We start from the raw sequence: 14,189 nt of genomic DNA, 5'->3' as shown, positions 1-14,189 counted from the left end.
AACCAATCAAACACTTACACCCAGTCAAAAGATCTGGGTTTAATCCATCACTGTTCTTTAGCCCACTCTCCCACCCCAGTTCAGACATGGCTATATGCAAATGAGTCTGACCCTGTGCCTCATGGGAACAGTCCAGCCCGAATTGCCAAGCCATGCCTTCCCTGGACCGGAAACAAGCTTCCGAGGAACGGTTTCTGGCATTACAGCTGTCTTCAGCCCGACTTGCTTGAATCCAGTGGCAAAGTGAGCAAGGGACTCACGTCTGAGCATACCCTGCCACACTTATGGCGGCCAAAAGCGGTACAAAAGGGGGTGGTGATGGACGGAGCATCCGAACCAATCAAACACTCACACCCAGTCAAAAGTTCTGGGTTTAATCCATCACCGTTCTTTAGCCCACTCTGCCACCCCAGTTCAGACATGGCTATATGCAAATCAGTCTGACCCTGTGCCTCATGGGAACAGTCCAGCCCGAACTGCCAAGCCATGCCTTCCCTGGACGGGAATCAAGCTTCCGAGGACCGGTTTCTGGCATTACAGCCGTCTTCATCCCGGCGTGCTTGAATCCTATGGCAAAGTGAGCAAGGGACTCACGTCTGAGAATACCCTGCCACACTTATGGCGGCCAAAAGCGGTACAAAAGGGGGTGGTGATGGACGAAGCATCCGAACCAATCAAACACTCACACCAAGTCAAAAAATCTGGGTTTAATCCATCACCATTCTTTAGCCCACTCTGCCACCCCAGTTCAGACATGGCTATATGCAAATCAGTCTGACCCTGTGCCTCATGGGAACAGTCCAGACCGAACTGCCAAGCCATGCCTTCCCTGGACAGGAAACAAGCTTCCGAGGACCGGTTTCTGGCATTACAGCGGTCTTCAGCCAGGCTTGCTTGAATCCAGTGGCAAAGTGAGTAAGGGACTCATGTCTGAGCATACCCTGCCACACTTATGGCGGCCAAAAGCGGTACAAAAAGGGGTGGTGATGGACGGAGCATCTGAACCAATCAAACACTTACACCCAGTCAAAAGATCTGGGTTTAATCCATCACTGTTCTTTAGCCCACTCTCCCACCCCAGTTCAGACATGGCTATATGCAAATGAGTCTGACCCTGTGCCTCATGGGAACAGTCCAGCCCGAATTGCCAAGCCATGCCTTCCCTGGACGGGAAACAAGCTTCCAAGGACCGGTTTCTGGCATTACAGCCATCTTCAGCCCGGCTTGCTTGAATCCAGTGGCAAAGTGAGCAAGGGACTCACGTCTGAGCATACCCTGCCACCTTTATGGCGGCCAAAAGCAGTACAAAAAGGGGTGGTGATGGACGGAGCATCCGAACCAATCAAACACTCACACCCAGTCAAAAGATCTGGGTTTAATCCATCACCGTTCTTTAGCCCACTCTGCCACCCCAGTTCAAACATGGCTATATGCAAATCAGTCTGACCCTGTGCCTCATGGGAACAGTCCGGCCCGAACTGCCAAGCCATGCCTTCCCTGGACCAGAAACAAGCTTCCGAGGACCGGTTTCTGGCATTACAGCCGTCTTCAGCCCTGCTTGCTTGAATCCAGTGGCAAAGAGAGCAAGGGACTCACGTCTGAGCATACCCTGCCACACTTATGGCGGCCAAAAGCGGTACAAAAGGGGGTGGTGATGGACAGAGCATTCAAACCAATCAAACACTCACACCCAGTCAAAAGATCTGGGTTTAATCCATCACCGTTCTTTAGCCCACTCTGCCACCCCAGTTCAGACATGGCTATATGCAAATCAGTCTGACCCTGTGCCTCATGGGAACAGTCCAGCCCGAACTGCCAAGCCATGCCTTCCCTGGACGGGAATCAAGCTTCCGAGGACCGGTTTCTGGCATTACAGCCGTCTTCATCCCGGCGTGCTTGAATCCTATGGCAAAGTGAGCAAGGGACTCACGTCTGAGAATACACTGCCACACTTATGGCGGCCAAAAGCGGTACAAAAGGGGGTGGTGATGGACGAAGCATCCGAACCAATCAAACACTCACACCAAGTCAAAAAATCTGGGTTTAATCCATCACCATTCTTTAGCCCACTCTGCCACCCCAGTTCAGACATGGCTATATGCCAATCAGTCTGACCCTGTGCCTCATGGGAACAGTCCAGACCGAACTGCCAAGCCATGCCTTCCCTGGACAGGAAACAAGCTTCCGAGGACCGGTTTCTGGCATTACAGCGGTCTTCAGCCAGGCTTGCTTGAATCCAGTGGCAAAGTGAGTAAGGGACTCATGTCTGAGCATACCCTGCCACACTTATGGCGGCCAAAAGCGGTACAAAAAGGGGTGGTGATGGACGGAGCATCTGAACCAATCAAACACTTACACCCAGTCAAAAGATCTGGGTTTAATCCATCACTGTTCTTTAGCCCACTCTCCCACCCCAGTTCAGACATGGCTATATGCAAATGAGTCTGACCCTGTGCCTCATGGGAACAGTCCAGCCCGAATTGCCAAGCCATGCCTTCCCTGGACCGGAAACAAGCTTCCGAGGAACGGTTTCTGGCATTACAGCTGTCTTCAGCCCGACTTGCTTGAATCCAGTGGCAAAGTGAGCAAGGGACTCACGTCTGAGCATACCCTGCCACACTTATGGCGGCCAAAAGCGGTACAAAAGGGGGTGGTGATGGACGGAGCATCCGAACCAATCAAACACTCACACCCAGTCAAAAGATCTGGGTTTAATCCATCACCGTTCTTTAGCCCACTCTGCCACCCCAGTTCAGACATGGCTATATGCAAATCAGTCTGACCCTGTGCATCATGGGAACAGTCCAGCCTGAACTGCCAAGCCATGCCTTCCCTGGACCGGAAACAAGCTTCCGAGAACTGGTTTCTGGCATTACAGCCGTCTTCAGCCCGGCTTGCTTGTATCCAATGGCAAAGTGAGCAAGGGACTCACGTCTGAGCATACCCTGCCACACTTATGGCGGCCAAAAGCGGTACAAAAGGGGGTGGTGATGGACGGAGCATCCGAACCAATCAAACACTCACACCCAGTCAAAAGATCTGGGTTAAATCCATCACCGTTCTTTAGCCCACTCTGCCACCCCAGTTCAGACATGGCTATATGCAAATCAGTCTGACCCTGTGCCTCATGGGAACAGTCCAACCCGAACTGCCAAGCCATGCCTTCCCTGGACGGGAAACAAGCTTCCAAGGACCGGTTTCTGGCATTACAGCTGTCTTCAGCCCGGCCTGCTTGAATCCAGTGGCAAAGTGAGCAAGGGACTCACGTCTGAGCATACCCTGCCACACTTATGGCGGCCAAAAGCGGTACAAAAATGGGTGGTGATGGACGGAGCATCCGAACCAATCAAACACTCACACCCAGTCAAAAGATCTGGGTTAAATCCATCACCGTTCTTTAGCCCACTCTGCCACCCCAGTTCAAACATTGCTATATGCAAATCAGTCTGACCCTGTGCCTCATGGGAACAGTCCAGCCCGAACTGCCAAGCCATGCCTTCCCTGGACCGGAAACAAGCTTCCGAGGACCTGTTTCTGGCATTACAGCCGTCTTCAGCCCGGCTTGCTTGAATCCAGTGGCAAAGTGAGCAAGGGAATCCCATCTGAGCATACCCTGCCACACCTATGGTGGCCAAAAGCGGTACAAAAGGGGGTGGTGATGGACGGAGCATCCGAACCAATCAAACACTTACACCCAGTCAAAAGATCTCGGTTTAATCCATCACTGTTCTTTAGCACACTCTCCCACCCCAGTTCAGACATGGCTATATGCAAATCAGTCTGACCCTGTGCCTCATGGGAACAGTCTAGCCCGAACTGCCAAGCCATGCCTTCCCTGGACAGGAAACAAGCTCCGAGGACCGGTTTCTGGCATTACAGCCGTCTTCAGCCCGGCTTGCTTGAATCCAGTGGCAAAGTGAGCAAGGGACTCACGTCTGAGCATACCCTGCCACACTTATGGCGGCCAAAAGCGGTACAAAAAGGGGTGGTGATGGACGGAGCATCGAACCAATCAAACACTCACACCCAGTCAAAAGATCTGGGTTTAATCCATCACCGTTCTTTACCCCACTATGCCACCCCAGTTCAAACATGGCTATATGCAAATCAGTCTGACCCTGTGCCTCATGGGAACAGTCCAGCCCGAACTGCCAAGCCATGCCTTCCCTGGACCGGAAACAAGCTTCCGAGGACCTGTTTCTGGCATTACAGCCGTCTTCAGCCCGGCTTGCTTGAATCCAGTGGCAAAGTGAGCAAGGGAATCCCATCTGAGCATACCCTGCCACACCTATGGTGGCCAAAAGCGGTACAAAAGGGGGTGGTGATGGACGGAGCATCTGAACCAATCAAACACTTACACCTAGTCAAAAGATCTCGGTTTAATCCATCACTGTTCTTTAGCACACTCTCCCACCCCAGTTCAGACATGGCTATATGCAAATCAGTCTGACCCTGTGCCTCATGGGAACAGTCCATCCCGAATTGCCAAGCCATGCCTTCCATGGACCGGAAACAAGCTTCCGAGGACCGGTTTCTGGCATTACAGCTGTCTTCAGCCCGGCTTGCTTGAATCCAGTGGCAAAGTGAGCAAGGGACTCACGTCTGAGCATATCCTGCCACACTTATGGCGGCCAAAAGCGGTACAAAAGGGGGTGGTGATGGACGGAGCATCCGAACCAATCAAACACTCACACCCAGTCAAAAGATCTGGGTTTAATCCATCACCGTTCTTTAGCCCACTCCGCCACCCCAGTTCAGACATGGCTATATGCAAATCAGTCTGACCCTGTGCATCATGGGAACAGTCCAGCCCGAACTGCCAAGCCATGCCTTCCCTGGACCGGAAACAAGCTTCCGAGAACCGATTTCTGGCATTACAGCCGTCTTCAGCCCGGCTTGCTTGAATCCAGTGGCAAAGTGAGCAAGGGACTCAAGTCTGATCATACCCTGCCACACTTATGGCGGCCAAAAGCATTACAAAAGGGGGTGGTGATGGACGGAGCATCCGAACCAATCAAACACTCACACCCAGTCAAAAGATCTGGGTTTAATCCATCACCGTTCTTTAGCCCACTCTGCCACCCCAGTTCAGACATGGCTATATGCAAATCAGTCTGACCCTGTGCCTCATGGGAACAGTCCAGCCTGAACTGCCAAGCCATGCCTTCCCTGGACGGGAAACAAGCTTCCGAGGACCGGTTTCTGGCATTACAGCGGTCTTCAGCCAGGCTTGCTTGAATCCAGAGGCAAAGTGAGCAAGGTACTCACGTCTGAGCATACCCTGCCACACTTATGGCGGCCAAAAGCGGTACAAAAAGGGGTGGTGATGGACGGAGCATCGAACCAATCAAACACTCACACCCAGTCAAAAGATCTGGGTTTAATCCATCACCGTTCTTTAGCCCACTCTGCCACCTCAGTTCAAACATCGCTATATGCAAATCAGTCTGACCCTGTGCCTCATGGGAACAGTCCAGCCCGAACTGCCAAGCCATGCTTTCCCTGGACCAGAAACAAGCTTCCGAGGACCAGTTTCTGGCATTACAGCCGTCTTCAGCCCGGCTTGCTTGAATCCAGTGGCAAAGTGAGCAAGGGACTCACGTCTGAGAATATCCTGCCACACTTATGGCGGCCAAAAGCGGTACAAAAGGGGGTGGTGATGGACGGAGCATCCGAACCAATCAAACACTCACACCCAGTCAAAAGATCTGGGTTTAATCCATCACCGTTCTTTACCCCACTATGCCACCCCAGTTCAAACATGGCTATATGCAAATCAGTCTGACCCTGTGCCTCATGGGAACAGTCCAGCCCGAACTGCCAAGCCATGCCTTCCCTGGACCGGAAACAAGCTTCCGAGGACCAGTTTCTGGCATTACAGCCATCTTCAGCCCGGCTTGCTTGAATCCAGTGGCAAAGAGAGCAAGGGACTCACGTCCGAGCATACCCTGCCACACTTATTGCAGCCAAAAGTGGTACAAAAGGGGGTGGTGATGGACGGAGCATCCGAACCAATCAAACACTTACACCCAGTCAAAAGATCTCGGTTTAATCCATCACTGTTCTTTAGCACACTCTCCCACCCCAGTTCAGACATGGCTATATGCAAATCAGTCTGACCCTGTGCCTCATGGGAACAGTCCATCCCGAATTGCCAAGCCATGCCTTCCATGGACCGGAAACAAGCTTCCGAGGACCGGTTTCTGGCATTACAGCTGTCTTCAGCCCGGCTTGCTTGAATCCAGTGGCAAAGTGAGCAAGGGACTCACATCTGAGCGTACCCTGCCACACTTATGGCGGCCAAAAGCGGTACAAAAGGGGGTGGTGATGGATGGAGCATCCGAACCAATCAAACACTCACACCCAGTCAAAAGATCTGGGTTTAATCCATCACCGTTCTTTAGCCCACTCTGCCACCCCAGTTCAGACATGGCTATATGCAAATCAGTCTGACCCTGTGCATCATGGGAACAGTCCAGCCCGAACTGCCAAGCCATGCCTTCCCTGGACCGGAAACAAGCTTCCGAGAACCGATTTCTGGCATTACAGCCGTCTTCAGCCCGGCTTGCTTGAATCCAGTGGCAAAGTGAGCAAGGGACTCAAGTCTGAGCATACCCTGCCACACTTATGGCGGCCAAAAGCATTACAAAAGGGGGTGGTGATGGACGGAGCATCCGAACCAATCAAACACTCACACCCAGTCAAAAGATCTGGGTTTAATCCATCACCGTTCTTTAGCCCACTCTGCCACCCCAGTTCAGACATGGCTATATGCAAATCAGTCTGACCCTGTGCCTCATGGGAACAGTCAAGCCTGTACTGCCAAGCCATGCCTTCCCTGGACGGGAAACAAGCTTCCGAGGACCGGTTTCTGGCATTACAGCGGTCTTCAGCCAGGCTTGCTTGAATCCAGAGGCAAAGTGAGCAAGGTACTCACGTCTGAGCATACCCTGCCACACTTATGGCGGCCAAAAGCGGTACAAAAAGGGGTGGTGATGGACGGAGCATCCGAACCAATCAAACACTTACACCCAGTCAAAAGATCTGGGTTTAATCCATCACTGTTCTTTAGCCCACTCTCCCACCCCAGTTCAGACATGGCTATCTGCAAATCAGTCTGACCCTGTGCCTCATGGGAACAGTCCAGCCCGAATTGCCAAGCCATGCCTTCCCTGGACCGGAAACAAGCTGCCGAGGACCGGTTTCTGGCATTACAGCCATCTTCAGCCCGCCTTGCTTGAATCCAGTGGCAAAGTGAGCAAGGGACTCACGTCTGAGCATACCCTGCCACACTTATGGCGGCCAAAAGCGGTACAAAAGGGGGTGGTGATGGACGGAGCATCCAAACCAATCAAACACTCACACCCAGTCAAAAGATCTGGGTTTAATCCATCACCGTTCTTTAGCCCACTCTGCCACCCCAGTTCAGACATGGCTATATGCAAATCAGTCTGCCCTGTGCTTCATGGGAACAGTCCAGCCCGAACTGCCAAGCCATGCCTTCCCTGGACGGGAAACAAGCTTCCGAGGACCGGTTTCTGGCATTACAGCGGTCTTCAGCCAGGCTTGCTTGAATCCAGTGGCAAAGTGAGCAAGGGACTCACGTCTGAGCATACCCTGCCACACTTATGGCGGCCAAAAGCAGTACAAAAAGGGGTGGTGATGGACGGAGCATCCGAACTAATCAAACACTCACACCCAGTCAAAAGATCTGGGTTTAATCCATCACCGTTCTTTAGCCCACTCTGCCACCCCAGTTCAAACATGGCTATATGCAAATCAGTCTGACCCTGTGCCTCATGGGAACAGTCCGGCCTGAACTGCCAAGCCATGCCTTCCCTGGACCAGAAACAAGCTTCCGAGGACCGGTTTCTGGCATTACAGCCGTCTTCAGCCCTGCTTGCTTGAATCCAGTGGCAAAGAGAGCAAGGGACTCACGTCTGAGCATACCCTGCCACACTTATGGCGGCCAAAAGCGGTACAAAAGTGGGTGGTAATGGACGGAGCATCCGAACCAATCAAACACTCACACCAAGTCAAAAGATCTGGGTTTAATCCATCACCGTTCTTTAGCCCACTCTGCCACCCCAGTTCAGACATGGCTATATGCAAATCAGTCTGACCCTGTGCATCATGGGAACAGTCCAGCCCGAACTGCCAAGCCATGCCTTCCCTGGACCGGAAACAAGCTTCAGAGGACCGGTTTCTGGCATTACAGCCGTCTTCAGCCCGCCTTGCTTGAATCCAGTGGCAAAGTGAGCAAGGGACTCACGTCTGAGCATACCCTGCCACACTTATGGCGGCCAAAAGCGGTACAAAAGTGGGTGGTAATGGACGGAGCATCCGAACCAATCAAACACTCACACCAAGTCAAAAGATCTGGGTTTAATCCATCACCGTTCTTTAGCCCACTCTGCCACCCCAGTTCAGACATGGCTATATGCAAATCAGTCTGACCCTGTGCATCATGGGAACAGTCCAGCCCGAACTGCCAAGCCATGCCTTCCCTGGACCGGAAACAAGCTTCCGAGAACCGGTTTCTGGCATTACAGCCGTCTTCATCCCGGCTTGCTTGAATCCAGTGGCAAAGTGAGCAAGGGACTCACGTCTGAGCATACCCTGCCCCACTTATGGCGGCCAAAAGCCGTACAAAAGGGGGTGGTGATGGACGGAGCATCCGAACCAATCAAACACTCACACCCAGTCAAAAGATCTGGGTTTAATCCATCACCGTTCTTTAGCCCACTCTGCCACCCAAGTTCAGACATGGCTATATGCAAATCAGTCTGACCCTGTGCCTCATGGGAACAGTCCAGCCGGAACTGCCAAGTCATGCCTTCCCTGGATGGGAAACAAGCTTCCAAGAACCGGTTTCTGGCATTACAGCCGTCTTCAGCCCGGCTTGCTTGAATCCAGTGGCAAAGTGAGCAAGGGACTCACGTCTGAGCATACCCTGCCACACTTATGGCGGCCAAAAGCAGTACAAAAAGGGGTGGTGATGGACGGAGCATCCGAACTAATCAAACACTCACACCCAGTTAAAAGATCTGGGTTTAATCCATCACCGTTCTTTAGCCCACTCTGCCACCCCAGTTCAAACATGGCTATATGCAAATCAGTCTGACCCTGTGCCTCATGGGAACAGTCCGGCCCGAACTGCCAAGCCATGCCTTCCCTGGACCAGAAACAAGCTTCCGAGGACGGGTTTCTGGCATTACAGCCGTCTTCAGCCCTGCTTGCTTGAATCCAGTGGCAAAGAGAGCAAGGGACTCACGTCTGAGCATACCCTGCCACACTTATGGCGGCCAAAAGCGGTACAAAAGGGGGTGGTGATGGACAGAGCATTCAAACCAATCAAACACTCACACCCAGTCAAAAGATCTGGGTTTAATCCATCACCGTTCTTTAGCCCACTCTGCCACCCCAGTTCAGACATGGCTATATGCAAATCAGTCTGACCCTGTGCCTCATGGGAACAGTCCAGCCCGAACTGCCAAGCCATGCCTTCCCTGGACGGGAAACAAGCTTCCGAGGACCGGTTTCTGGCATTACAGCCGTCTTCATCCCGGCGTGCTTGAATCCTATGGCAAAGTGAGCAAGGGACTCACGTCTGAGAATACCCTGCCACACTTATGGCGGCCAAAAGCGGTACAAAAGGGGGTGGTGATGGACGAAGCATCCGAACCAATCAAACACTCACACCAAGTCAAAAAATCTGGGTTTAATCCATCACCATTCTTTAGCCCACTCTGCCACCCCAGTTCAGACATGGCTATATGCAAATCAGTCTGAACCTGTGCCTCATGGGAACAGTCCAGACCGAACTGCCAAGCCATGCCTTCCCTGGACGGGAAACAAGCTTCCGAGGACCGGTTTCTGGCATTACAGCGGTCTTCAGCCAGGCTTGCTTGAATCCAGTGGCAAAGTGAGTAAGGGACTCATGTCTGAGCATACCCTGCCACACTTATGGCGGCCAAAAGCGGTACAAAAAGGGGTGGTGATGGACGGAGCATCTGAACCAATCAAACACTTACACCCAGTCAAAAGATCTGGGTTTAATCCATCACTGTTCTTTAGCCCACTCTCCCACCCCAGTTCAGACATGGCTATATGCAAATGAGTCTGACCCTGTGCCTCATGGGAACAGTCCAGCCCGAATTGCCAAGCCATGCCTTCCCTGGACCGGAAACAAGCTTCCGAGGAACGGTTTCTGGCATTACAGCCGTCTTCAGCCCGACTTGCTTGAATCCAGTGGCAAAGTGAGCAAGGGACTCACGTCTGAGCATACCCTGCCACACTTATGGCGGCCAAAAGCGGTACAAAAGGGGTTGGTGATGGACGGAGCATCCGAACCAATCAAACACTCACACCCAGTCAAAAGATCTGGGTTTAATCCATCACCGTTCTTTAGCCCACTCTGCCACCCCAGTTCAGACATGGCTATATGCAAATCAGTCTGACCCTGTGCATCATGGGAACAGTCCAGCCTGAACTGCCAAGCCATGCCTTCCCTGGACCGGAAACAAGCTTCCGAGAACTGGTTTCTGGCATTACAGCCGTCTTCAGCCCGGCTTGCTTGTATCCAATGGCAAAGTGAGCAAGGGACTCACGTCTGAGCATACCCTGCCACACTTATGGCGGCCAAAAGCGGTACAAAAGGGGGTGGTGATGGACGGAGCATCCGAACCAATCAAACACTCACACCCAGTCAAAAGATCTGGGTTAAATCCATCACCGTTCTTTAGCCCACTCTGCCACCCCAGTTCAGACATGGCTATATGCAAATCAGTCTGACCCTGTGCCTCATGGGAACAGTCCAACCCGAACTGCCAAGCCATGCCTTCCCTGGACGGGAAACAAGCTTCCAAGGACTGGTTTCTGGCATTACAGCTGTCTTCAGCCCGGCTTGCTTGAATCCAGTGGCAAAGTGAGCAAGGGACTCACCTCTGAGCATACCCTGCCACACTTATGGGGGCCAAAAGCGGTACAAAAATGGGTGGTGATGGACGGAGCATCCGAACCAATCAAACACTCACACCCAGTCAAAAGATCTGGGTTTAATCCATCACCGTTCTTTAGCCCACTCTGCCACCCCAGTTCAAACATTGCTATATGCAAATCAGTCTGACCCTGTGCCTCATGGGAACAGTCCGGCCCGAACTGCCAAGCCATGCCTTCCCTGGACCAGAAACAAGCTTCCGAGGACCAGTTTCTGGCATTAGAGCCGTCTTCAGCCCGGCTTGCTTGAATCCAGTGGCAAAGAGAGCAAGGGACTCACGTCCGAGCATACCCTGCCACACTTATGGCAGCCAAAAGTGGTACAAAAGGGGATGGTGATGGACGGAGCATCCGAACCAATCAAACACTCACACCCAGTCAAAAGATCTGGGTTTAATCCATCACTGTTCTTTAGCCCACTCTCCCACCCCAGTTCAGACATGGCTATATGCAAATGAGTCTGACCCTGTGCCTCATGGGAACAGTCCAGCCCGAATTGCCAAGCCATGCCTTCCCTGGACGGGAAACAAGCTTCTGAGGACCGGTTTCTGGCATTACAGTGGTCTTCAGCCAGGCTTGCTTGAATCCAGAGGCAAAGTGAGCAAGGTACTCACGTCTGAGCATACCCTGCCACACTTATGGCGGCCAAAAGCGGTACAAAAAGGGGTGGTGATGGACGGAGCATCCGAACCAATCAAACACTTACACCCAGTCAAAAGATCTGGGTTTAATCCATCACTGTTCTTTAGCCCACTCTCCCACCCCAGTTCAGACATGGCTATCTGCAAATCAGTCTGACCCTGTGCCTCATGGGAACAGTCCAGCCCGAATTGCCAAGCCATGCCTTCCCTGGACCGGAAACAAGCTGCCGAGGACCGGTTTCTGGCATTACAGCCATCTTCAGCCCGCCTTGCTTGAATCCAGTGGCAAAGTGAGCAAGGGACTCACGTCTGAGCATACCCTGCCACACTTATGGCGGCCAAAAGCGGTACAAAAGGGGGTGGTGATGGACGGAGCATCCGAACCAATCAAACACTCACACCCAGTCAAAAGATCTGGGTTTAATCCATCACCGTTCTTTAGCCCACTCTGCCACCCCAGTTCAGACATGGCTATATGCAAATCAGTCTGCCCTGTGCCTCATGGGAACAGTCCAGCCCGAACTGCCAAGCCATGCCTTCCCTGGACGGGAAACAAGCTTCGAGGACCGGTTTCTGGCATTACAGCGGTCTTCAGCCAGGCTTGCTTGAATCCAGTGGCAAAGTGAGCAAGGGACTCACGTCTGAGCATATCCTGCCACACTTATGGCGGCCAAAAGCAGTACAAAAAGGGGTGGTGATGGACGGAGCATCCGAACTAATCAAACACTCACACCCAGTCAAAAGATCTGGGTTTAATCCATCACCGTTCTTTAGCCCACTCTGCCACCCCAGTTCAAACATGGCTATATGCAAATCAGTCTGACCCTGTGCCTCATGGGAACAGTCCGGCCTGAACTGCCAAGCCATGCCTTCCCTGGACCAGAAACAAGCTTCCGAGGACCGGTTTCTGGCATTACAGCCGTCTTCAGCCCTGCTTGCTTGAATCCAGTGGCAAAGAGAGCAAGGGACTCACGTCTGAGCATACCCTGCCACACTTATGGCGGCCAAAAGCGGTACAAAAGTGGGTGGTAATGGACGGAGCATCCGAACCAATCAAACACTCACACCAAGTCAAAAGATCTGGGTTTAATCCATCACGTTCTTTAGCCCACTCTGCCACCCCAGTTCAGACATGGCTATATGCAAATCAGTCTGACCCTGTGCATCATGGGAACAGTCCAGCCCGAACTGCCAAGCCATGCCTTCCCTGGACCGGAAACAAGCTTCCGAGGACCGGTTTCTGGCATTACAGCCGTCTTCAGCCTGCCTTGCTTGAATCCAGTGACAAAGTGAGCAAGGGACTCACGTCTGAGCATACCCTGCCACACTTATGGCGGCCAAAAGCGGTACAAAAGTGGGTGGTAATGGAGGGAGCATCCGAACCAATCAAACACTCATACCAAGTCAAAAGATCTGGGTTTAATCCATCACCGTTCTTTAGCCCACTCTGCCACCCCAGTTCAGACATGGCTATATGCAAATCAGTCTGACCCTGTGCATCATGGGAACAGTCCAGCCCGAACTGCCAAGCCATGCCTTCCCTGGACCGGAAACAAGCTTCCGAGAACCGGTTTCTGGCATTACAGCCGTCTTCATCCCGGCTTGCTTGAATCCAGTGGCAAAGTGAGCGAGGGACTCACGTCTGAGCATACCCTGCCCCACTTATGGCGGCCAAAAGCCGTACAAAAGGGGGTGCTGATGGACGGAGCATCCGAACCAATCAAACACTCACACCCAGTCAAAAGATCTGGGTTTAATCCATCACCGTTCTTTAGCCCACTCTGCCACCCAAGTTCAGACATGGCTATATGCAAATCAGTCTGACCCTGTGCCTCATGGGAACAGTCCAGCCGGAACTGCCAAGTCATGCCTTCCCTGGACGGGAAACAAGCTTCCAAGAACCGGTTTCTGGCATTACAGCCGTCTTCAGCCCGGCTTGCTTGAATCCAGTGGCAAAGTGAGCAAGGGACTCACGTCTGAGCATACCCTGCCACACTTATGGCGGCCAAAAGCAGTACAAAAAGGGGTGGTGATGGACGGAGCATCCGAACTAATCAAACACTCACACCCAGTCAAAAGATCTGGGTTTAATCCATCACCGTTCTTTAGCCCACTCTGCCACCCCAGTTCAAACATGGCTATATGCAAATCAGTCTGACCCTGTGCCTCATGGGAACAGTCCGGCCCGAACTGCCAAGCCATGCCTTCCCTGGACCAGAAACAAGCTTCCGAGGACCGGTTTCTGGCATTACAGCCGTCTTCAGCCCTGCTTGCTTGAATCCAGTGGCAAAGAGAGCAAGGGACTCACGTCTGAGCATACCCTGCCACACTTATGGCGGCCAAAAGCGGTACAAAAGGGGGTGGTGATGGACAGAGCATTCAAACCAATCAAACACTCACACCCAGTCAAAAGATCTGGGTTTAATCCATCACCGTTCTTTAGCCCACTCTGCCACCCCAGTTCAGACATGGCTATATGCAAATCAGTCTGACCCTGTGCCTCATGGGAACAGTCCAGCCCGAACTGCCAAGCCATGCCTTCCCTGGACG

This window comes from Lissotriton helveticus, chromosome 3_1 (assembly GCF_964261635.1).
Source record: "Lissotriton helveticus chromosome 3_1, aLisHel1.1, whole genome shotgun sequence".
In the NCBI taxonomy this organism is placed as follows: domain Eukaryota; kingdom Metazoa; phylum Chordata; class Amphibia; order Caudata; family Salamandridae; genus Lissotriton; species Lissotriton helveticus.
This window is presented reverse-complemented; position numbering follows the sequence as displayed.